General features: G+C 37.0%; 1 protein-coding gene across 7 annotated transcripts in view; it reads right to left on the bottom strand.

Moving 5' to 3' along the window:
• Nucleotides 1-26,881, bottom strand: part of Wwp1 (WW domain containing E3 ubiquitin protein ligase 1) — a 105,298-nt gene extending 78,417 nt beyond the window's left edge. For 6 of the 7 annotated variants that reach the window (XM_078016943.1, XM_078016946.1, XM_078016945.1 and 3 more), the window contains exons 1-2: nucleotides 26,740-26,881; nucleotides 4,694-4,789 (exon numbers count right to left, since the gene is read on the bottom strand). The gene's annotated coding sequence lies outside the window, so the exon portion shown is untranslated. The remainder of the gene's footprint in view (nucleotides 1-4,693; nucleotides 4,790-26,739) is intronic. The other variant, XM_078016948.1, reaches the window with a different exon arrangement.
• Between the last annotated feature and the right edge of the window lie 273 nt (nucleotides 26,882-27,154).

Genomic DNA, 27,154 nt, shown 5'->3' on the forward strand with positions numbered 1-27,154 from the left:
AAAATTGACAAATTTAAACATTGTATAGAAGATTTCACAACATCTCAATTAATCATAGTTCAATAGTGCCCAAAAAAACTAATAATGAATAAATAGGATTTATTGACATAGGAGAATCTCGTACCCAATTATTAGAAAATAAACATTCTTCTTAAGAACTACCCCCAAAATAATTTACCCATAGAGCAACAATGGAAATCTCAACTGAATTTCAAATACCATATGGGACCATAATAAAATTAGGTTAAAATCAATAACAAAAGATATCTTAAGTATGCAAATAGAATTCTAAAGCCCTTCTAATATTTCAGGGCTCAGGAGAATTATTTTAAAAATTCAAAGACTAAATAATAACAAAAAAAAAGTATAAAACTTTGTAGAATATGGGAAAAGTTACACTTGGAGAAAGTCTATATACTAGGCTGGGTGTGGTGGCACAAGCCTATAATCCCAGCTACTCAGGGAGGCTGAGGCAGGAAGATCACAAGTTCAAGTCCAGCCTTGGCAACTTAGAAAGACCCCATCTCAAAAGAAAAATAAAAAGGGCTGGGAAGTAGTTTATTGATAGAGTACTCCTGGGCCTAAACTCCAGTACAAAACAACAACAAAAGACTCTTATTAGGAAAATAAAGGTTGAAAATTGATGAGAAAGAGAAAAAGAATGGCAGAATAAACTCAATAAAAGAAGATTAGAGAGAAAAAACTAATGAAGTACAAAAAAAGATTACAAAAAGTATCAAGAAAGTAAGAAACTAATTCTTAGAAAACACTAAGATAAATAAATAATCAGCAAGACTGCTGAGGAGAAAAAAAAAATGAAACAAAAGAAGCTCCAAAACAGACCAATGAATGAAAGGGCATACCCATGCAACAGATGTAGTAACACAACTCACAAGAAAGAAGGAAAATTAAATGTTCTGGAGTTAGTGATACGAAAAATGCAGGATGGTCTAATAATGTAAACATGAAAGGCAACCTAATGATGTGAATATGGAAGAAATTATAGTAGTAAACTACTGTTTACTGTTTACTACTATGTTCTTTCAGCATGAAAGGATTTCTCCCTCCTTCCTTTCTTCCTTCCCTCCCTCCCTCCTTCCCTATTTCTCTTCCCTCCCTCCCTCCCTCCTTCCCTATTTCTCTTCCCTCCCTCCCTCCCTCTCTTTCTTTGTGCTGGGGATTCAACCCTGAGCCTTGTGCATGTGACACAATCACTCTACCAACTGAGCTATATCCCCAGCCCCATAGAAGGATTTCTTAAACAAACCAGGAGCAGTAATGCACATCTCTAATCCCAACAATTTGAGAGGCTGGGGAAGGAGTATGACAAGTTAGTACCAGTCTCAGTAATTTACCAAGATCGTGCTCAAAATAAAAAGAACTGGGGACAAAGCTCAGTGGCAGAACACCCAAGTTCAATCCCCAGTACTAGGAAAAAAAAAAAAAAACTTAAGAAGGATTTTATAAATAAGAGACAAAACTTAATTAATAAGAAAAAAGTGAATAAATGAATATTTTGACTACCTGCAAATCGAGAACTTGTTTATCTTAAGACATCATAAGGAAAAAATTTTTAAATAAAAATAACAAAATGACCAGACACAAAAAAACTAGTGATATTTGCAAAATTAAAAAAACTAAAGATTAGTATCTGAACTATGTAAAAATGCCTACAAAGAATAATAAAAAGACAATACATTGGGCAAATGGGCAACAACCTTAACTAGAATTTTACCAACAAGGAAACTTATAAGATCAACAAATATATGAAAAGATGCAGTTGTAACTGCCATCAGAGAAACAGAACTTCAGACCACACGATTTCATTTTTTAAAAATATGTTTTAGTTGTTGCTGAACCTTTATTTTATTCATTTATTATTATGTGGTGCTGAGAATTCAACCCAGGGCGTCACAAATGCTAGACAAGCATTCTACCACTGAGCCACAACCCCAACCCCACAAGATTTCATTTTAAAACCTATTAGAATAGTAAAAATCAGGAATATTGCTAGTATCAAATATATGGCAAAAACTATGGAATAGTGGTAGCTCTAATACATTCCTGGTAAGTGTTTAAATTGTTAAAACTGCATAGAAAACAATATAATATTTTCATGTAAAGTTGCACATTCAAGTGCCCTTCCAGAAGCAATTCTGGTTTTTAAAACATAGGATATTTTTGCAGTTAAGTTCCAAGCATTCTTTATAATAACAAACAATGGCAAACTACTCAAATATCCATTGGTAGAAAAATGGTTAAATAAATTAGGTTAACTCACAATAGAGCATTACACAACAGTGAAAATGAAAGAACTATAGCTTAAGGCAACTTCATGAATGTATCTTAGGAACAATAATAAGTGGAGAAAAAAAGACAAATTGGACTTCTGAGCATTAACATCTTTCTCTCATGCAGTCCTACTTTCAAGATTTAACATTCTGTAACAAAATCATCTTAAAGACAAAGAAGAAAGAAATTATTATAACCTCATCTTTTGCTATGAATTTCCTTTGAAAATGTACTGGTTTCATGATTGAAAAAGAAATGCACAAATGTGGGCTACTGTGGGTCCTGAGTCTCAAAAGATAACAAAAAAAACACAAAATTAAATGGAACAAACTGAAGAACTGCTTAAGTCCAAAGAGTCTCAAATGACAGGATGTCATTTTTCTAAGGAGTACTCTATGAATCTAATTGAAACATTTTTGTACAGAAGAAACTAATGTACTGAAATGCTTTTACATTTTTAGGACTTTTCTACATTTCTGGACTCTGGATAAAAAAAATGGTATATAGCAATATTTACACAGTCCAAAAGAAGTCTCCACGATTATTTTCTGGTTATAAACATGAATTTACATATCCAGATGTTTCTTTTAATGTTTCATTGTTTTCCTTGAAATGTATAAAAATTTGTAAATTATATTTTCCTCAATAAGATGATATTATTTGTGCACATTTTTTAAAAAGTCTACAGAAAGAATGATTATGAAACTCAAAGAATTAGGTTTCTGGGGCTGGGGATGTGGATCAAATGGTAGCGTGCTCGCCTGGCATGCGTGCGGCCTGGGTTCGATCCTCAGCACCACATACAAATAAAGATGTTGTGTCTGCCAAAAACTAAAGAAAAATGAATATTAAAAAGTTCTTTCTATCTCTTAAAAAAAAAAAAAAAGAATTAGGTTTCTGTGTTTGCTGGTGGTACTGGGGAGTGAATCCAGGGATACTTTTTCCACTGAGCTACATCCCCATCCCTTTTTATTTTTTACTCTGAGCCACAGTCTTGTTAAGTTGCCAAGGCTGGCCTTGACTTGTGATCTTCCTGCCTCAGCCTCCAGAGTAGCTGGGATTACAGGTGTGTATCACCACACCCAGCTCAAAACAAAGAATTTTATTTCCAGTATTAAAAAAATGAAAATAATGGGAAAAGCAAATTCAGGATAACAGTTACATTGGGAGTTAGGAAAAGACAGAATATGGGATCAGGAGGCATTCACAGGTAATCCTTTAACCATGCTGGTATCAACCTAGTTTTCAATTGGAAATGGTTGACTCACAGATTTATGTATTAATTACTGACTTCCATATGTTACATATGATCTGGCATATTCAAATTATACATTTTTAATAAGTTAATCCATGGAAGGCAAGAAGTACACAGAGGAAAATGTAAATCACTAATTCGTCAGGTGTGATTTCTATAGTTTATCATAGAAGAGAAGGGTAAATATTATTTTTCAAACAGATGGTGTTTTATTTATCTTCCAAGAAAAAGACACTTCTTCCTGGTCAGTAAATAGGGACTAAGGAAAGGGGAAGAAATTAATTCATCTGGAAGTACATTTAAAAAAAAAATTAAGGAACTTCATTAATAGTTTAAACATTTTGGGTGGATGAGGGTGCTATATAATTTCAGGTAATTGCAGAAAATAAAGGAGACAGGCACTGGATTAACTATTTGAGATTAATTTTAAAAGTTTAAAACACCATGCAGACTGGGACTTGGTGCCAACCAGGTTAAACTGTTCACTCTACTATTCTAAACTTCCTATACCCTGATACCCAGCTCCAATATACTTCTTGCTTTGTTTCATATAGACCTTTCTACATAAACCAATCATCAGACTCAAGAACACATGCTTCTGATAACCAGTAACTGCAAACTTAAACTACAAAACATGATAAGCTGGTTAAAAAATGATAGCTTCTTGGGCTGGGGCTGTAGCTCAGTGGCAGAGTGCTTGCCTAGCATGTGTGAGGCACTGGTTCAATCCTCAGCACCACATAAAAAATAAATTAATAAACAAAGATATTATGTATCCATATACAACTGAAAAAAATGTTTAAAAAATACCATCTTGTCCTAAAAACATATACAACAAATAAAATGTTCAATTTCAACATATAATTAATCCCCTTGCTTCATTTAAAAACAAAGTTGCCTGGCACCTTAGAATATACTGTTCTATATATTTTCTCTTTAATCCTAGCATTGTAATAACTCTTGTGAGCAAGGAGGTACCTTGTCCATCTTAGAGATGAGAAAATGCCTCAGAAATGTTAAAAGGTCCATGGTCATATTTTTATATCATCATTATTACTGGTTTTGGTAGATATAATTAACTATCAACATGTACTGAGTTTGATTATTAAATACAATGTTAGTTTAAAAACACTGTTAATCACTTACAATGTATCAGGAACTGTCCTAGACACTGGGGATACAAAGATGAATAAGATGTGATTCCTTCTTTCAAGGAGCTCATAGTCTGGTGAGAAGACAACCCTGTAAACAAATATATAGTTTTCAGTGTGATAGTTACCAAATAGATGCAAAATATAAAGCAGTACACAAGACAAAGTAGATAATCTAATATTCAGGGATCAGGAAAGGATTCACAGAAAAGATCAGAATAGTTTACCTGGTAATCTAAATAAATATAGTTTTCAGTGTGATAGTTACCAAATAGATGCAAAATATAAAGCAGCACACAAGACAAAGTAGATAATCTAATATTCAGGGATCAGGAAAGGATTCACAGAAAAGATCAGAATAGTTTACCTGGTAATCTAAATAAACCAAGCATAGTACTTTAAAGTTTATCCAGAAGGTAACTTATACATACTGATAGGTCTCAATAATGAGAATTTCATTTTGAAAAAATTAATTTTGGCAACTATGAGCTCATTTTTCAGAACCACATTATTGGTAGTATGACGGAATGAACTTGGGATACAGAAAAAATCTTTGAGCAGATGGTCATGGAATAGCTGAGGGTTACAAAAAGAGGAATCTAAACAGCTAAAATTTCTCATCTCAGATTTTGGGTGGATGAGGGTGCTATAAGGACAAGAAAAAGAAGAGGAGCAAATTTAGGGAGATAATATGGCAAAGTTTTCAAAGCCCATCTACAGAGTAAGACTATCTGTACTTCATTTCCAGTTCTGCCACTTAAGAGATATGTGATCAAGTTCTATCTTTTCCATGGTTCATTTTCTATATCAGTAAATGGAAGAGCAAAGCCATCTACCCCATGTTATAATAAAAGATTAAATAAGATAAAACAAGTAAAATACTTAGCTCTTTGATTATGTGGCAAGAAGTAACCGCCTAATAAAGCCTAGCTATTGCTCTTATTATGGGAGGAGGTTAGAAATAAAAGTTTCATTTTGCACATGTTGTTCAAAGGAAGACTGTTCTCATCCGGGTGTCACACAGTTTAGTCCAACAAATGTGGAACTTAAAAAGTTAGAAAACTGAAACAGGTCTATAAAGAAGAAATATTTTGAAGTTATAGTTTATGCAAGTGGTATTAAATCCATGAAAGATAAAAAAAAAAAAAAGCGGGGCCAGGGTTGTGGCTCAGTGGTAGAACGCTTGCCTAGCATGCGTGAGGCACTGGGTTCGATAACCAGCACCACTTAAAAATATTTTTAACAAATAAAATAAAGGTATTGTGTTCATCTACAACTAAAAAAAAACTTAAAAAAAATAAAAAAGCTTGCTCATGGAGAAAATATTTGGATACATAGAGGAATAAAAGAGGGTGCCAATCAACTTATAAGCACAATATTAGTACTACTTAAAATAACAAATCCATGGGGACAACAACTGGTATGAAAATATGACTATCTTCCAGTTGTTCCTAGGATATGGTAACAGAGAACAGGAGTGGGGGGGAGGGGAGGGGAGAAGGAAAAAAAATATGATCAATTCAGGTTCAAGAATTTAGAAAGTGGGCGTGGCAAAAGGAAAATCAAAGTCTGAATTTTTAACAAACTTTACAGCAAATTGGTTATTTGTCCAAATAAATTTAGGTTATAACTATGCTTAAAGGATATAGCCAGTTATATCTAAATTGATGATGTCCAGTTCAACTCTTTAAAACTGCCATAGAGTTTTACAAAAATTCATTATTATTCAACCGCACAAGAAAAAGACCTGAATGTAGATAACCAACTATATTTCCAGTACTGAGATTATAGAACAAATTCTCATTTAGAAGATATATAGTGATTGCTTACTTCAAGATGACATTCTTAAATCAAAAGCAAAAATCTTAAAAAAAAAATCTGATTAGATCTGATTCATCCTGCACATTATACACAGTGTTGGGGTTTTGAGAAGCCAGCAAACTATCAACACAAATCCATCTACCTGGATCAATTAATAAGCATACTTATTGACTGCCTAGTATGTAAGCAGGCATGACAAAGATATAAAAATGGTAGATGACAAATGTCCAGCTTCAATGAATACACAGAAAACAACTCAGTAACAAGATCAGATGGTATACATCATGCACTAGGAAAGTTTAGTCCAATGTATGTGGAACCTTAGTTAGAAAACATGAAACTAGAAAAAACTATTACATCAACAGCACAAAATCGAAAAATCAATGAAATGTAGTAAAAATGTAGTAAAGTTGTCCTCCTTCTAATACATCTGAGATTAAGAAATAATAATGCATAAAATTTTCTTTAAAAATGCAGACTACAGTTTGTAGGGTTTAATTTTAAACAATACAGAAACAGGCTTGGGATGCAGCTCAGTAATAGAGTGCTCGCCTAGCATGTCCAAGGCCCTGGGTTTCATCCCCAGTACTGCAAAAATAAACAATACAGGAATATTCTCTTGAGATAAGTCATTTTTAGAGATACTACTAGTCATTTTAGTGAACTTATAAAATGTGACAATAAACATGAGGGTGGACCAACTCATCCTAGTGTGCCCAAGACAATCCAGGTTTTAGTCCTACATCCAAAGAAATCTCTCAGTTCTAGGCAAACTGGGATATTGGATAATCTTAACAATATGATGGGTCTAACAGCTTTTTTATACACCTCAAAGAAATTTTTCTAGTGGAATCTGGTCATATAAAGTGTAATTGTGCTATTTTTTTTTTCATTTCCATGTAGCCTGCAAACTCAAGAAGAAAAAAATTCAGTTCTATGGGGACTACCCACTAAGACATGTTGGGAAACAGAAGTAGGTAAAGTAAGAGGCAGGTTTTTTTAACATACAATGCCACTCATAGACTTCAGTAACAAACCCTCCAAATTATCAACACTCTTGACTCCTAAAGGCTGAAGGCATTTTCAACTTCCTGCATGAGCTTTCTAATATTCAATCCTACTGTTCCTCCCTATATAGTAAATTCTTCCATATCCCTTGCCCTCAAACTTCCCCCAACAGTCTCTGCATTCAGGCCAAGGACTCATTACCCCTGTAGCTTGCAAACTGCCAAACTCCATTCAATCATCTCACACAAGTGACCCCTCCCAAGCTTGATGGGCCCTATTCTGCTTACAACCTCCCAATAATTCTCTCTTCCACCACAGTCTTCCCTTACAATCTGCCCACTTACTGTAGGAACTCCACTCCCTCCAACTCTCCTTTGTCCCTGGAGCCACACCATCACTATTTTATGTGTGCATAGCACTTGACAGTTTTGAACTATCATATCAGGGGAAATAGAGTAAGTGCAAGTGTTTCCAATTTCACCAATGCAATATTAATACTGTTTCCTTTAAACTGCACCCCCTCTCTGACTTTTCTTTCTAGGATGTGTCTTCAACCAATATCTTCAAAGAAACTTCGTGAAGTTTCACTGAAGTTCAGTGTATACTTATAAACTGTGACAGAAGGTAGCTGATTTTTAATAAAATTTTCTTGTCCATAAGGACCTCTTCTTATATTTATACCACTGATTAATCCACTTAAACCCAAACACAAAAATGTCAACCCCTGATAATTTTACATGTGTGTCACTGGGTAAAAGTGATGCTTCTAAAGTAGCACAATTTGGGTGACCTGAAGAGTACTTGCAATATCTCTAGAAAAAAGGACAAATAAAGATGGAAATCTATAGATACTTTCTCACCTCTGACTGCAATTTGGATGTTTATTTCAACCTAAAAATGCCTATTTATTTTATTTCATTTTATTTTTTTTAGAGAGAGAGAGAACTTTTTAAATTTTTTTTTTTTTTTTTTAGTTTTCGGCGGATACAACATTTTTATTTGTATCTGGTGCTAAGGATCGAACCCAGCGTTGTGCGCATGCCAAGCAAGCACACTACTGTTTGAGCCACATCCCCAGTCCCTAAAAAATGCCTATTTAATCACAGGACCTAATAACCTAATTTTTTTCTCCTCTATCTTGCTGTATTTTCAGCCAATTCCAAATTTCTTTTTAGTGTACAACATATTACTTTAGGGGAGGATCACAGGAAGTATTTTTTATGGGAATGTTAATTTTTAATGTACCAAATTATCCAAGTCAATATTAATACCCAACTCTTATTATTCTTCGCCACCAAATTTTAGATTTTCAACCGGAGGAAGTTAATTTTTACCAAGACTTTGGATTGTTTTCATTTATTCCCTAATTTTCACTTTCCCCGCCCAGCTGAGAAAAAGTTTATTTGGGGGCTCATGGTTTTAGAGAGTCCGTTCATGGTCTGCAGACTCCATGGCTCTGGGTCAAAGGTGAGGGAGAACGTGATGACAGAAGTGCATGGCACAGGAAAGCAGCTCAGCACATGACAGAGAGGGGGAGAAGGAGAGGAGGGAGGGGGGGGGAGAGAAAGAGGGAGGAGGGAGGGAGAGTGGGAGGGAATGAAAGGAGGAGAGAGGGAGAGGGGAAGGGGAGAGGGAGAAGAGGCAGAGGGAGGGGGGGAGGGGGAGAAGGAGAGAGAGGGGGGAGGGGGAGAAGGAGAGAGAGGGGGAGGAGGAGGGGAGAGGGGCAAGAGGAGAGGGGGAGGAAGAGAAAGAGAGGGAGAGAGGGGCAAGAGGAGAGGGGGAGGAGAAAGGGGGGGAGAGAGGGAGAGGGGGAGAGAGAGAGGGAGAGGGAGAAAGGGGAGAGAGGAAGAGGGTGAGACAGAGGGGGGAGGGGGGAGAGGAAGAGAGAGAGGAGGGGAGAGAGGGGGAGAGGGGGAGAGAGAGGGAGGGAGAGAGGGGGAGAGGGGGAGACAAGGAAGAGAGAAGGAGGAAAGGGGAGGGGGAGGGAGTGAGGAGGGGAGAGATAAAATAAACCCCAAAGACACACCCCCAGCAACCTACTTCCTTTAGCCACATTCTACCTGCCTACAGTTACCAAGCAGCTAATACATACCGTGGATTAGGTTCAAACTCTCATAATCTAAATATTTCACCTCTGAACATTCTTGCATTGTTTCACACATGAACTTTTGGGGGACACCTCATATCTAAACCACAATATTCCACCCCTAGGCCCCCAAAATTCACACACCCATTTCACAATGGAAAGTTCGTTTAGTCCATTTCCAAGAGTTCCGCTCAAAAGTCCCAAGTCCAAAATCTCATTTGAGACTCAAGGCCAACTCTTGAAAGTTTTCCCCTATAAACATCAAAAGCATATCCAATAAATAATGGCAGAGAGTAAACATTTCCATTCCAAAAGGGAGAAATAAAGGCATTCAAAGACTATAGTAGGGACTTTCTCAAAACAAAGAAAAGGTAACAGGGCACCACCCTTCCACAACTGTTTAACACTGTTACAACTCTAAGGTAGAGAAACAGAATGCCCAATCAGAATGTGTATTACTTTATAAGGGAGACAAAGAGCTACCAAGAGGAACTAACAAGAGGTAATATAAACCAATGCCTCCTGTGTTCAAGGCTCAGATTTTGGATATGAATCCACTCAGCCAATGCCACAACTAATAAATACTGCTTCTTGTTGAACGCCCCAGTGCCCCATCTCTCCACAGGAGAATCCTGAAACAGGAGCAAAGTAAAACCAAAATCCAGCTAGACAAACAATTCCACATCCAGCATCTGGGGAACATGGTGACATGGTGTTTTCTCCAAAGGGCTTGTGTAGCTTGCCTCACATCCTTGCTGGCTGCAGCCCACATGGTCTCTCTCTTAAGCTTTTTCTCTGCTAGATTCCTGCAGCTTTTTTGGAGGACTTTCCACTGTACTAGCTGGCATCTCTTAATCTCAGGGGTCTCCACCATAGCTTTGGCTTCCTTCTCATATCTTCACCTATTGCCCTCTCAGTGACTGCCAGCAGTGACTCTTACGATACTACACTTTGCTTGGCCTCGCAGGAGTTCCTTGCAGGAGTTCCTTAGAAATCTCAGTAGCAGCTTCCATGACCCACTATCTCCAGCATCCTGCATTCTTACAGAACCAGCACCACTTGGTAGACATCAAGTTCTGCTACTATCTCAAGCACTATCCAAGGTTTCTGGGACCATGTCTGCAGCACTTTCTAAGTATCTGGGTGCTAAGCATGGTGAGAAAACTTCCTAGACCCCCCTGTGCAAGCAGGTGACCCCTCAGTCTCTTCTCAAAGGAATTTTTACTTTTACACCCATGAACCTGTGACAGGTGTGGTCTTGCCAATTGCTGAGATGTCCTCAAGTCATCTTTCCTATTGTCTCTGTGTAAAGACTTTAGCATCTGTTTAATCTTTTTAATAACCATACTTTACTTGGCTCCAGTTTTACTCCACTTTTCAGACCAAACTCCAAGTTTTTCAAATCTTTACCCTCTGCTTTCTGCTGATTTTCACATTATAACTGGCAAATAGTGACTAGCAATGTCCATGCCACTGCCTTGAAATTTCCTGTCAGACTTCCTGAAGTTGTGTCACTACAGCACTTTACTAACCTTCTAGGATAAGTTCCAAGCCAGCCTCAGCAAATTACCAACACCCTGTCTCAAAAAATAAAAAGGGCTGCGGACGTAGGTCAGTGGTAAAGTGCTCCTGGGTTCAATCCCAGTACAGAAAACTAAACAAACAAAAACAAATAAAAGCAAGCAGGCAAACAGGGAGAAAAAATCCTTTAACGAACTGACTTCTTAAAAAATTTAGCCAACCTTTTTTCTTACCTCTACCCTTGCAATTTGGTTGCTGCCCTCCTCCTACTTTACTGAAATTGTCTGCTTCCCTTTTACATGGCTCAATATCGGCCACCTCATACCCATTATCTCCTGGACCTCTATCTTCACCATGAGACAACAGTGCAATCATTCAGCAAACATGGACTGGGCTTCCATACTCTAAAGAAATATTGACCTAAACCTGTAGTTCAATATTTTCTGGAAAATACTGGGGAATGATATTGGCCAAATTATATTCTTAAATTATGTGTACGTATGAATATGTAACAACATATCCCATCATTATATACAACTATTATGCACCAATAAAAAACTGAAAAAAATATTTTCAGTAAAAAAAGAATCAAACTCCCATGTGGCAAAAAAATAAAAATATGGCTGGGGTTGTAGCTCAGTGGTAGAGCATTTGCCTGGCATGTGTGAGGCACTGGGTTACATTCTCAGCACCATATAAAAATAAACTAATTAAAGGTTCATTGACAACTAAATATAAATAAATAAGTAGATTAAAAAACAAACTAGATATCAGTCACTTCTGATAATTTTTCTTCTACTCAGCATATACTTATTGGGAATGTTTAAGTGATTGTAACCTAAACCTATAGAAGAGCAAACAAATTTAAACTCACTAGCAGGGAGGAATGTACAGAGAGTAAATTACAGAAGCATTCTAATCTGATTTAGTAGTCAACAGGTGAAGAGTTGTCAAGAAAACATTCTTGAGAGATGGTTATAGTGTAGATGAGCTTAGGCTATGTGGTAGCTGCATATACAAAGGAAAAGGTGTGGTAATACATGCCTATAATCTCAGTTACTGGGGAGGCTAAGCCAGGAAGATTGCTAGTTTGAGGCCAGCCTGGGCAATTTAGCAAGATCCTGTCTCAAAATAAAAAGTATGATATAGCCTCAGTGATAAGGGCTTGCCTAAAGACTTACATAGCACAGAACTGAGACTTTTAATTAAAACATTATAGAGAAATCCTAGCCAAGTGTGGTGGTGCACACCTATAATCCCAAAAACTTGGGGGCTGAGGCCCTAAGTAACTTAGTGAGACCCTGTCTCAAAATAAAAAATAAAATGGGCTGGGATGTGGCTTAGTGGTTAAGCACCCCTAGGTAAAATCCCCAGTACAGAGAGGAGAGAGAGATCCTATACAGGTGGACTATAAAACTATTTAACATACTCCTTTGTTCTGGTCCTGATATTTCTGAGTTCCAAGGCCATGTCCACCTTCATCAATGTGGTTTTATCTCCATAGCCCAAAACAAAGGCTCAGTGCAAAAAAGTCCAATACAAAATTAAAGAACCTAAAATGCTCACTTGAATTATTAAATAAACAAGCGAAAATATATAAACAAGAGAAAAGTTCATTACACTTAGATATATTCCAGCTCTAACTAAACATTCACAACACTGCAAAAGTATTTTGTGAATTCTCAAATTATACATTAATGAGACTTTTAAAATTTCTGTGTTTTTCACAGAAACAATGTTACAAATGGCAGTAGACTGCCAAGACCAAGTAGGTAAAACCTGCTAGACCTGTAAGTGCTTAACTTCTTGAATTTTGTAAGTAAACATTTTGTTCCACATACTTATTTGTGTGAGTATATATGCTACTTCTGAAAAATCAGAATAAAATTCCAAAACAAACTTCTGAGACTAAGAAAAAGTACCTAATGCACTTGCATAATGTCTGACCCAGAGGAAATAATAAATTATAGCTATTTTTATCCAGAATTCCTATTTAACATACTCCCTGGTTCTAGTCCTAATATTTCTGAGTTCCAAGGTTTCCAAGTTTCAAACTTCTGTGTCATCATGACAGCTTTATTTTCTTCCTGATACTAAATTCCAAGAGGGCCAGGATAAATCCTCTCCACTGTACCCACCTTGCTTACCTCAAAGCCTGGCACACAGGAGATATTTAATACATATTTGAGTCAATCAAATTTCAAAAATAATTAAGAAACCCTAGGCACCAAAACCAAATGGCCTCATATTCATTTTAGATGCTTTTTTAAATGAACCACCATATACATCATTTGTTTTCCTTTAAAATTCTCCTCCAAATAAAAAGGAAGTGTAAAAATTACTATAAAAACTACTCCTCCAAGAATCACTAGTTTAGAAAACACTGTTTTAGGAAAAAAACTTAAAAATCCACCAATAGGCTGAGTAAGTCAGGGTATCCAAACTGCTTTATGCTTTAGTTTTCTTATTAAATGAGAACTAGAGCCACAAAACATACTGAGATGTTTTAGCTTAAAATTACATCAATATGAAATATGGAGTATTTCTATGAATATAGTTTTCCATAAAAAATGTGAAATAAGACAAATCATCCATAACTATACCAACCAAACTGGTTTCATTTTTTTTTTTTAACAATACCTTTATTTTATTTGTTTATATGTAATGCTGAGGCTCAAACCCAGGGCCTCACACACACTTGGGGAGTGCTCTACCACTGAGCCACAATTCCAGCCCTCTCATTTTTTTTAAATTTTATATGATCATTTGCCTTGAACACTTACTTTTACAAAGCTACAACCCTTTTATTTAATAAATTATTTTATTATAGTCCTTTTATTTTCCTCTCCCTACCCTCCTTTATGTTAAAAGCTGAAAATTACAAATTTGCTGGAACCCTTGACTAACATTAAGAGAGAATGTAATTTATTTACCCTTAGTTATGAAAACAAAACTTTGGCAACAATATTCTAGAAGGCCACAAGATGGTGATGTTGCTCTATTTTAAAAAAAATTCAATTATAAAATTAAATACATTATGCCAACATCCCCAAAATGAAATAGCTTGACTCCATTGCATATAAAAATGGTCTGCACTTTGTTTACTAGGAAACATTAGTGAGAATGGTGAATAAATGTACTCATCAAATTTAGTAACCATTATTCCAATTTTCAACTTAAATGGCTATGGTTCTTAAAAATAAAACTAAAACACAAGACTTTGGCAGCACTACTGTCTCTCATTATCACATCATTTTAAAAAAAAATTTTAATATCTTTATTTTGAGTGCTGAAGATGGGAGGATCAAACCCAGTGCCTTACAGGAGCGAGGCAACCTCACAGGGGCGAGGCAAGAGCCTTACCACTGAGTTACAATCCCAGCCCAGCACACTGATTTTGGTTCTCTCCCTGCTCTACTTTCTCTTCCTGTTAAACAAAAAAAAAAATTGAAATATATTTTTATGTATTATACATTGAAAAACTTAATTTCTTCTATGCTAATTTAAGGCAATGATTGCTATTTTTCCTGTCTTAAAAAACTGATACTAGAGCTGGGGATGTAGTTCAGTGGTTGAATGTCTAGCATATACAAGGTTCTGGGTTCAACCCCCAGTAGTGCAAAAAAAAAAGGAAAAAGAAACATACTAAACTTAAGTTACAAAAACAAAGAACTATTCCTAAGTAGTTTCAGTATACTGAGAATGAGGTAGTTTCTTTTCTTTGTAATTTATTTCTTAATGTCTAATGAAATATTATGTTTACAATGAGAAGATACCCAAACTTCTACAGTCCATATGTGTGTGTATGTGTGCGCACGTACACTAATTTTTCCCTTTGCCTTAGTGAGCAGCAGTAGAAAACAGGTTTACCTGCTCCTGTACTACATAATGTCACTAAAGAAAATATTACTCAAATAAGACTAAGTACATAAAAACTTGAGTTCCAAACTCAAGTTAACATAAAGAGCTGTGTAATAACCAGTCATCCCCAGGTAACCATGAGAGACCCAAATCCACATTTGCTATGTCCCTTATATAAAATGGGATAGTATTTGCTAATAACCTTCATACAAACTCTCATATAGTTTAAATATTAGATTACTTATAATACTCAATGCTCACTGTATTATTTACAGAACAATGGCGAGAGGTCTGTACTTACTTAATACACAGAGTTTATTTTCAATCTGAGGTACTTGAATCCACAAATGGGGAACCACCAATTATGGAAAGCCAACTATATTTACTATATTTTATGAAGCAGCAGAAAGCTGATTAGAAGACTCAGGAAAACAAAGCTCCTTAATGCCATATCCAGGTCTGCTGACAAGGCTAATATTCTATACTGTGCTGGCCACAGGATATCATGACCCAAAATTTGATGCCAAAACATTTCCTGTTTCTAAATACACAAAGAATTCTAATTTGCCAACATTAAGTAACCATGCAGATTTTCTAACTCTTCATTTTCTAAATGACAATTTCCAGTTTGAGAACAGAATATTGGGGTAATGTAGTAATACAGAGAATGGTTTTTAAGTCAGACCTATGTCCAAATTTCGACTCTACTATTTGTATATGTTTAACATGAGTTTCAGTTTTCTTATATGAAAAATAAGGATACCAACACCAAACTAATGTAGTTTTATGATGGGGAAACAGTTAACATTAACCCTAGGAAACTGGAACTCTTCCCACAACAGGAATATAGAAAGTGCCCAGGAAGTGTTAATTTCCTAGTCCCTTCTCCCATTGCTATATCAACCAGAACCATACTCAATTATTCTGAACTATAGAAACACCAATATTTTTCTACCATACTTCACAACAGTGGTTAAGTAAGGACCATGGTAAAGAAAGGCTCTTCATTTACATAGCCATATTACATAATAATACACAGCAACATCCACACCTGCAGTAAGGACTGGATCAAAATTATGTTAGAGTACTTGGGAGGAATGTATTACTAGCACTTTTTTTTATTATAAATATACAATTTCAAATTAATTGAGAGCTACTCAAACAAAAGACAGATAATGTTATTTTACTGAATATAAATACTATTCCTAAGAATGTTAAAGCATGCTATAAAGCATCAACTTTCATCAAATATTTTTCATTCTTAGAGAAAAACATAAGAACACATTTTCCAAAATGAAATAACCTATTAAATAACTAAAACGCTACTCCTAGATTAATGTAATCCTTCTCAGGCTTAAAATGCAGTAAAAATACAAGTGTACAACCCTTTATCTACAAAATTTCAAGCAAAAAACTATAAAAGTTACTTTGTAACTCATTTGCTGGGAAAAAAGTGAATTGACCTGAACTCATACAGCACAAAAATCTAGCCAAATGTATGGCTATTTATTGTTCTTATTTATTCATACTTAAACATTTACAGAACAAAAACAGAGACCAACCTAGATTTCACTGAGGTTTTACCAAACATGGTAGTACATGGGATGCACTGTCTTTCTAAAAATTAAAACTGTGATCCCAATATCAATGAATGACAAAGTACTACATACCACCCTAGTAAGTATTTACTGAATACTTAGTGCCAGGTTTAAATCTATGAATTATGTATTATTATTCTCACTTTACATAGGAAAACTCAGTTTACATATGATAAAACTGGGGCTTAATTCAGGTTAACTTTACCAGTATCACTCAGCCAATAAGTGAGTGCCAGAACCCAAACCTAGGTTTGTTTTACCTTAAGGCCTCAGCTTTTTATTAGACAACACTTAAAAGGAAAAACTTAAGTCACAAAGGGAGTTTTAAAACAAGTTATAGTTACCAAAATTTTTAACCTAAAAAAATGAAATTCCCAAGTATAATGTGTTCTTTCCATTCTGGATAATCACAGCTAAACATTGACAACCACAGTCCAAAGATCATAGGTCAAAAAGAAATACTCTTTTGTTATTTTCACCCTCAAAGAATGGGCCCTGAGGGGAAGGGAGGGGGCATCGGGTTATTAATGATAGTGGGATATGATGATCAATTTATCCAAAGTACAGTTATGAAGATACGAATTGGTGTGACTATACTTTGTATACAACCAGAGATATGAAAAACTGTGCTCTATATTGTAATAAGAATTGAAATACATTCCATTGTCATTCATAAATAAATAAATAAACAAACAAACAGAGGCCCTGAAAGACAGTGAAAAGAACCCACAAAAACAATAGACTTCTCAAACAAAAATGCCAACTAATCCTTTCCACTTAAATTTAGAAAGAATTATGGCTTTTTCACTAAACAAAACAAAACAAAACAAAACGTACTAGCAATAACCTAAGTTTATAGCAACCGTACTTGTAGATTTTTTTTTTCCAGGTACTGTCCCCAATTTAAAGATCTGCTGTTTTAATGACAGATGTGATCAGAATTGGTGGGGTCCTATTAGTCACAGAACTGAGGATTGTTTAAGATACAGATATAGGGCTGTCACCGTTAGCAAGTTAGAGATTGATCTAAAGTATTTTTCATTTTCATTTTAAATTTAAACCTTTTCTCATGACTTTCTTCATAAGTCAATGCCCTTATGCTGAGCAATAGCTTTTCCCAAAAGATATTACACCCACAGCCAATCTATTTTCTACCTCAAAACCTGAATTCCAAATTTGACACACTTCAATCAAAATCTATTTTTGGCATGGTGGCACAAGCCTGTAATCCCAGCAAGTCAGGAGGCTGAGGCAGGAGGATTACAAATTCAAGGCCAGCCTCAGAAACTTTATAAAGACTAAGCAACTCAGCAAGACCCTGTCTCAAAAAATATACAGGGGGGCTAGGCATGGTGGCACATGCCTATAATTCCTATAACTTGAAAGATTTGAGAAAGGAGGATCTAAGTTCAAGGCCAGTCTCAGCAACTAGTGAGATCCTGTCTCCAAATTAAAAAATAAAAAGTGTTGGGAATGCAGTTCATTGGTTGAGTACTCCTGGGTTTGAGCCCTGGCACAAAAGAAAAAGAAAAAAAATATTTTTGTGTGGTTTATCTTAACTAAGAGAAAAGCAATAAGACCATGTGATAATCATAATATATAACAACTCTATCAGTAGGCATTAAAAAAAAAAAAAAGAACTGGGGCTGGGGTTGGGCTCAGCGGTAGACCGCTCACCTTGCACATGGGAGGCCCTGAGTTCAATCCTCAGCATCACATAAAAATAAATAAAAAAAATTTTTTTAACTGTGTACAACTAAAAAATAAAATATTTTTAAAAACTAAAAAGAAAAGAACTGTCTTTATTAAAAAGAATTTCTTCTTGTGTGGGAAAGTTTTTGAACAAGGAAGCCAAGGTCATTTCTCTTGCCTATTCTTCACTATAATCACCTTATATCAGGTTTCTATAGTTTGTATGTATCAAGTCCTTGGCAATCATCTTAAGCTTTTTTAAACATGTGGAAGATTCAGATGTTAAGCTCTCTTTGTGTTTATATTACAACTATAAGTAGGAATACTTTAGATAGAAAAAAAATGGTCCCACAGAGCACACTAAGATCCCAAATTTCAGATTCAGTTTATATCTGCAGCTATCATATATATATGTGTAATATCATCTGAGGTATTTATTAAAAATGAAGACTGCTGGGCTCCCCTCTCAAGGACCAAACCATATACCTTGAAAGACATTCCAGAACCTACATGTTTAACAAGCATGATTGTGAAGCAGGGACTGCATTTTCACAAACACTGGTATACACCACATTTTATCTAATGATAGTGTTAACAATTTCTTGATCTGATTATATAGCCAAACCATCACCTACTGATGCACTGGGTTCTGTCAGTATCTCTCCCAGATTCATCCTTAACCTTTTAGCAACTTACTTTTAAAAATTAAAGAGGTGAGAGTAAATATGTAGCTCTGCCCATACCAACTACTACCCATGAGAAATGAATGGCCCACAATGTCATGACTACTAGTTTGAATTTTCAACTTAATAATAACAAATTAAGAGCAATAAATATAATTTAAGGGCTTATGATGTTGTAGCCATCACACTTTCTGTTTTATAAAGATTTCACATAATCCTTAGAAAAATCCAATAATGAAAATGTTCTTTATATTTGCAAAAGAAAACAGGCAACACTGCCAGAAGTCTGATCTGACTTTAAAACAAGGCTCTTAATCCATATGCCAAGAGTGCATCTATTCTTAAAATTTTAAGGAGAGTTGGGGGGTAGGGGGTTTGGTTTGTTTACTTCTAAGGTAAAGAATATCTTAATTTACACACACCAGGTTCAGTTAATTCTCCACTTCACCCTAACTCCACACTGGTAAAGAGTGGTATATCTTGGCAAGTTGGAACTAATACACAGCCACACTAACCTAATTCAAGTCAGGACTCAACAGTTTACTTCCACCCATCCTATTTAATCATAATTATGGGTATACTGAACAGCTATCAAAAGAACTGGTTTTCCTTAGTTAAATAAAGTTGGGGCTGGGGATGTGGCTCAAGCGGTAGCGCGCTCGCCTGGCATGCGTGCGGCCCGGGTTCGATCCTCAGCACCACATGCCAACAAAGATGTTGTGTCCGCCGAGAACTAAAAAAATAAATATTAAAAATTCTTTCTCTCTCTCATTCTCTCTCTCTCTCTCTCTCTCTCTCTCTCTCTCTCTCTCTCTCCCCTCACCCACTCTTTCTTTAAAAATAAATAAATAAATAAATAAAATAAAGTTATCATACCTACATTTCTGTTACTGCTGGAGCATGCTTAACTATTCAAGTAATTCAGAGCAGAGAGCCTTCAAGAAACACCTTAATGTAATTCTATCTGTCCCCTTCTTTGCACACTAGACTTTCCTAAGTTCTATAAATTATGTTTCTCAGTACATTCAATCACCAAACTCCTCCTCTACTATTTTCAGAAATTTGCAAGATATTTGCAGGAGGCTGTGGGGGCCTATTTTTAAGTGAAATTCTTTAAATGAAATGCATTAATTCACTATTCCACTCAGAAACTATCATGTAAAAAAACTAAACACTTATTTTCTTCATTTCAAGCATACCATGCCATAGCTAACTCGAACAGAAAAGGTACTACTGAGACTAATATGACAAAATGTCATAGAGATAGTGATCAAGTGAGGAAATAAACAGGTAGCAAACATTGTGTCTACCTGTTTTAGGATTATTACCTTATTCCTTACATTTCCATAAGAGAAGACCTGCACTCCAGACTACAGAAGAAAAGAGCATTCTTTCTTCCCAGAGAAGAGTGGCTTATCCCAAACTTTTTGTTGTTGTTTTGTTTTATGATACTAGGAATTGAACCCTGGGGCACTCTACGACTGAGCTACAGCTCAGCCTTTTTTTAATCATTTGAGACAGAGTCCTATTGTCAAAACTGGCTTCAGATTTACAATCTTCCTACATTGGCCTCTCAAGTAGCTATAATTTCAGACATGCACCACCATGCCCAGCTATCCTAACCTTTGTTACGACATTGTAAACAAAAAATACATCCGTGAGGCACAAGATGCTCAAGGACAGTCAAATCCAGAGTGACTGGTCAAGAAGCTCTGCTCTCCTAGGTTTCATAACTAATCACAAAGGCTAAGTAATGGATTTCTACCCACCTGTAGTCCATTCTCTGCATCAAGTGCTGTCTGGTCTCACTCATGAAATTGAATAAATCCCTATTGCTTCTAGCAGCCTGGGGTCCTGGGTGCTGGTCCTTTCTTAGACCCAACTGCTCTCAGGCAGAACCAGTTAATCCTACCCCATAATAGTACTATAGTAGATCAAACCACAGAGGTCCCAGTTTCACCACTTTTGGGGTTGGGGAGTGCTAGGAATCAAATCCAAGGCTTCACACATGATAGGCAGTCTCTGTACCACTGGGATACATCCCCAGCCCTTCTTCATTTCTGACCAAGGCTAGCTAGCTTCGTATTAAGCCAAAAGTGCTGCCATTTGCATTTCACACTTAGCTTTCCCTCAGGCAGGCAAGACTCAAAGCCTAGATTTGGGGAAAGTAGTAAGCAGTCTAAGCCTTGGCTCTCAAAGCAGTTTTCCAGGAGATCTTTGGTAAGACAGCTGATGATGGACTTAAAAAAAATTGTGGTAATCTGTTACATTGAAGACCTTGAATAGATTCATGTGCTTGTGTAGTTCCCTCCCCTTGAATCTAGGTTAAACCTATAATTCGCTTTAACCAACTGAATGAGACAGAAGCAATACTGTGACAGCCCCAAGCCTATGCCTTAAGAAGGCTGGCTGCTTTTATTTTGCACTCTTGTGAACCCTAAATTACCAGGTAAAGGTTGGTACAATGCTGCAAAGGCCACATGGAGAGGACAGGGCTGAGAATACCCGCCTACATGAAGAGACAAAGGTGTGTGCATCCACCCCCCAGCTTAACTGTCAGGTGAAAAAAAAAGCCAATAGAACCACCCAAGGGAGCCCAACCCAAGAGAGCAAACTGTGAACAAATAAGTGTTTTAAATCACTTAATTTTAGGGTTCTTTATTACAAAACAATAGATAAATAAAACAATACTTAAGTTCAGTTTCCTATTTGTTGTCCTAGGCCAACTCTGGCACACAGTAAGTATACCAAAACTAAGTCAACAAAAGCTACTCAATTTTTACAACTTAGAAACTGTCTGACACATGGTTTAACATAATACATTCACCAAATGAAAAAAAGAAAGCCAAATATTTTTTTAAATACATTTTTGTAGTTGTAGGTGGACACAATATCTTTATTTTGTTTATATGTGGTGCGAAGGATCAAACCCAGGGCCTCACACATGCTAGGAAAGTGTTCTACTGCTGACCCACAACCCCGGTCCAAGAAAAAGAGGTTTAAGCACGAATTTGAAGTATAAACTAAGGACTTTCAATGGCACAACTTTTTTTTAATGGTAAATTTTGGTATGTAAAGGTAAAAATAATAAAATATCATGATAGATATTCTGGAAAATTGGGTTCTGATTCATATGCCCCCAAAATACAATTTTTCAAAGACTTCATCTTATAAAAACAGCAGAATTGAAATCAACAAATTTTCAGGTCTAGGGATGTAGAACCCAGGACCTTATGCTTCCCATGCATAAGGTCCTGGGTTCAATCCCTAACACCACCAAAGAAAAAAATATATGTAAATATATGAAATCAACAAATTTCAAAAGGAAATTAATACTTACATTTCACCAATGTATTATTCCAAACAAGAAAACCACTTCTGCTTTATCCTTAACAAATTATACCTATTCTGTGATAAAATACTTACAAATTTCAACATTATCTAAAAACAGCCACTACAATTAGGTTACCATCTATCTTCACAACAGAAAGAGAAACAGACAAGTTCAAATCTACACTTTACAAAAATTAAACACTCCAAAGAGATCAATTCAAACTTTTCACATATTTCCTACAAGTAAAGTTCCATTGTAGGTGAAGAACTGGAATTTTAGTGGGAAAAAAATATTGACCTACATACAAAAATATGGGCTTAATTCTAGTTCTGATTTTGGCCACTAACTAGCCAAATATCCCCCAAATTTAACTTTTCTGAAGTTCTTTAAACTTATTTTGAGCCTCTGTATATTCATCTAAAAAGCAATGATTACTTCCTGACCCACCTAGTTTCCAATTGTCACAAAGAATCAAATAATCCAGCATTTACAGTCACTATAAAATAATGAAAAATATTATAAGGATACTCTTCTTAATACCATCAAAAAGTAAAATACATCTGTTTTCTTTTTTAAGAGAGAGTGAGAGAGGAGAGAGAGAGAATTTTTAATATTTATTTTTTAGTTCTCGGCGGACACAACATCTTTGTTGGTATGTGGCGCTGAGGATCGAACCCGGGCCGCACGCATGCCAGGCAAGCGCGCTACCGCTTGAGCCACATCCCCAGCCCAATACATCTGTTTTCAACAGACATTTTTCCTCCATCAAGTATTAATAACTAATTCCTTGGACAGTTTATAACAGGCAATTTATTGATTTTCCATTGTTCATTATGATTATAGTTTTATACAATCAGTAAAAAGACTCCAGTTTTTGTAATAATATGGAATCAAAGTTACTAAAACTGGAAAAGAAACCAAATAACATGTTCTGTTTCTATCATACCAGGGAGACAATCTTGAAGGTGCAGATAGGTCAACTGTTCATTAATCAAACCATGTCTTAAACACACTAGTGATTGAGTAACTTCATTTTTTTTTTTTTTTTAGAAAACTCACTAAATAAGAAACACGGTTTATTTTGTCAAGTTTTGGTGTTCAATTGATAAAATGAATGAAGGTAAGGTAAAGAATATTCTTAATTAAGGCATGCAGGTTATAGAGTAGATTAAAAAATTGTTGAAAGTTTCTTATTTCATTTATATCACTTACATCCAAAACTGAGAGCTACAAAGGCAATTATAATTAAATGACTAGCCTGACATTGTTATGTGCTTTCCATCCACCCAACTCACCCCCAAGACTCATCAGCTCTCAAAACACTAAGAAACAAAATGGGTACACATATTCCAATGAAAATCTAAAATCCAAGAATTAAGTACTAGAAGGAATCTCCTTGGATCTAGTCCTTAACTGCTGAGGTCACTTAAAGGCATTAATTATATCCAACTGATGGTAAATGAGTTGGATGATCTTTAAAACACAAAGAAAACCATCATGTCAACAAACTCCTGATTTGCTTTACCCACTTGCTGACTAGTCTGTAGTGCAATTATATAAACTGTTGTTCTACTTTGTTCCGTAATATAACAGCAAATAATGTATATTAGTCAAAATTCTCTGTAAACTACAACACACGTGTTTCTAGCTGCAAATAATGTCCCTATGTCCCTACAGTAGGAGTTCTTAATATCAGTGAATGGAAAAATATGAAGATTCTACTATTTTTAAAAAATACTCAGTAATTCTGGGAGCTGCCTCCAGCCCAACAGACTGGCCCACAGGTTTCACACAGGAGATTCATGTAATCCACAGCCTCCCCTAAAATCATATCCACAATCTATAAGTGAATCTGAAAATATTCCAGGTCAACAGTTAATTTCAACAAGGATTAGAAATCCCCCAGAAGGTTGTAAAGTAAAACACAAAATGCTTCCATGGATTTTTGCTCAAAATGCCACCAATAATCTCCCAATAAACCTGCATCAGAATCAAGTTATTTGACTTCATCAAATTGTCTATTCTGCTGCCTTTCTCTTTTCCACTAGCATTACTACCACCTTAGCTCAGATTCATAGCTCAGACCTATGAATTGAACAATAGGGAGATCTATGTACCCCAGGCTTACCCTATCTCAAATCACACTACATTTTACTACAAGATTTATCCTCCTAAAACAAAGTTTTAAAACTGTTTTGCTCCCAACTCAAAAATCATCTGTGGAATCCTCACTGCCTAAGAAATCCAAAGTCATTAGCATGTCATTAAAAACAAGCCACTTAGCTTACCATGATGATGCACACCTGTGATTCCAGCTATTTGGGAGACTCAAGGCAGGAGGATTCCAAGTCCTAAGCCATCCTAGACAACTTAGTGAAACCCTGTCTCAAACTTTTAAAAAGGTCTGGGGATGTAGTTCAGTAGCAAAGCACTCCTGGATTCAATTCCCATGGTGGGGGAGGGGCAGAGAAGGGGGCCAAGACAATTGACTGGACCAAATGATTATTTCAACCTTTATCATCCTTTATCCTAGTACAAACACTTTATGTCCCACACAAACATAATCACTTGCCTCTTCTAAATGTATAAACTCTGTACTCTCAGATCCTTTTATCTGCTTGGATCACCTTTCCCTGCCCGTCAAAAGTCATAGTCATCCTTCAAATCCAAGATCTCAAAAGACAAATCCTCCATGAACTAACCCACTCTACTTCCACTTTGCCAAATGATCTGACTTCTACCCACTCTGGGATTGAATTCTAAGAGGATTTTTGTATTGTTTATGAAACTTAAGTATAGATTAAAAGAACAATGGGACATACATGCCTACCTCCTTAGACAAACAGTACTAATCATCTTCATTTTTGTATTTCCCAAAACACCTCAGTCATACAGTAGATGCTTAATATTTGTGCAAGGAAAAGAAATTTCAGCCATTGTTAAGTAAACAGCAAAGATTAGTCTCTCTTCTAAAGCAGACTTGATCTGTGACCTCCTGTATCTTGCTAGGCTTCCAAATAACATAAATCTTCACATTGCTTTTCAAAATCATGGTGTCTTAGGTCTTACAAGCAGTTCTACATTTTATGGGAAGAACTATTTTAAAATATTAATAAGCCATGACCCAAAGAAACATACCATATACTTCATACATCTCAGTTTTAGTAGTTCCCAAACTTGGCCACTACATTTTTAATTGTTTAAACATTAACTATTTATGAAAAATACTAATTTCCAGTCATAGCTAATATGCTACTTTATGGGGAAAACAAGTCATAAAACTAAGAGGATGCCTTTATTTAAGAATTTAATTTTTTCCTAATTTTGCTCTGCACAATACATGCATACTTAGTAAGACAGGTGAAGTGGATTTATGCATAAGTCTGAACTCATGTACAAACCTGCAGACAACTGTAAACCAGATAATTCTGGTTAAAAAAAAAAAAGCCACTAAAGGGAAGCAGAAGATAAGCCTGAATGTTATCTTTTTCCATAACTATTACAAGCAGCATTTTAAAGCAGAAGCTCAACTCTTGTTGCACATTCGCCTACACTAAAGGATAAAAACTTGGAAAAACACATCAAGCTCCTTGGAAAATATTTTATCCTGGATGAATAAAAATGTCAAAATTATAATAGATAACTCCTCTTCTTTGGTAATGAGACTTCATATAATTTCTGGAGAAAAAAAAAACAACAAAAAATAAATAAAAACCTCAACTCCAAATCGATGGAGCAAAGAAAGGACTGCACAGTTCCTGCACACACAAACTGATCATTTAAAGGTTGTAAAAGCAATGCACAAACTACAGAACTAAAAAAAAAATTAAAAATATCACAGGGCAGGGCCCAAGCCACCAGATAAAATAGGACTAGTAAAAATCTGCAAGGTCACTGGAACCTACCAGGTCACAAAAGGTGGAGGTGGGGGGTTGTGGTGGGGGAAGCTACGGAGCCAGTACAGAAGCGAAGTGCTTAAAACACGTCCGAAAAAGACGTTCTAAGGCAGGAGTCCTTGGTTTGGGATGGTAGAACTGGGGTGAAAGTCAGGGCACCGGCAGTTTTGAGAAAGGTGCTAGGGAAAGGAAGAAAGGTAAAAAGAAGGAGAACTGAAGGCTGAGGAAGCTTGAGAACTGCGGCTGCAGAGTCACGAAAACACTTCGCTCCGCTCCAGTATCATCAGCACAGGCCTGTGCCAGGGCCAACTCGGGGCAAGACCTGTGACCCCACCCCAGAAACTCCCAGCCCCCAGACTGAAGAAGGCAGCCACCGCAGAGCGGACTGACCCCCGACAGTCCCTCCAAGGGTCCTGCAGCGGACAGCCAGCGCCGGGCTCCTGGCACCGCGGCGCAGACTCCCGGCCCGCGCCCCCGCCCCCGCCCCCGCCCCGCCCGCGCCCCCAGCCCCAGCCCCAGCCCGGCGCCCCGGCGTCCTTACCCGGCGCGAAGCTGTCGGCCGGGCGGCCAAGGCAGCAGCGCCTCCTCCACCGGCGGGTGCTCTCACCCTTCCGCGCCCAGGATCGCCATCTCGCAGCAGGCGCGGCGGCGGCGGCGGCAGCCACCCAGGCGTCGGCCCCGGCAGCCCAGGCCGCCTGCAGCCACTCGGAACCCGCACGCCGAGCTTGCGGACACCCGACCCTCCCCCCACCCCCACCCCGGCCACGCGCTACCCGCAGCCGACCCCACACCTCCCTTCCTCGGGAGCGTGCCGCGTACCCGCGACGCCGGCAACGCGCACCAAGCGCGCGCCTCCCCGCCCGCCCCTACACAGCGCGCTGCGCCGAAGCCGCCCAAAGCCTCCAACTCCGGACCCGGAATCCGGCTCCCCGCGAGCATGCGCAGCGAGGGTGCAC

This window comes from Ictidomys tridecemlineatus, chromosome 7 (genome assembly GCF_052094955.1).
Source record: "Ictidomys tridecemlineatus isolate mIctTri1 chromosome 7, mIctTri1.hap1, whole genome shotgun sequence".
NCBI classification, from domain to species: domain Eukaryota; kingdom Metazoa; phylum Chordata; class Mammalia; order Rodentia; family Sciuridae; genus Ictidomys; species Ictidomys tridecemlineatus.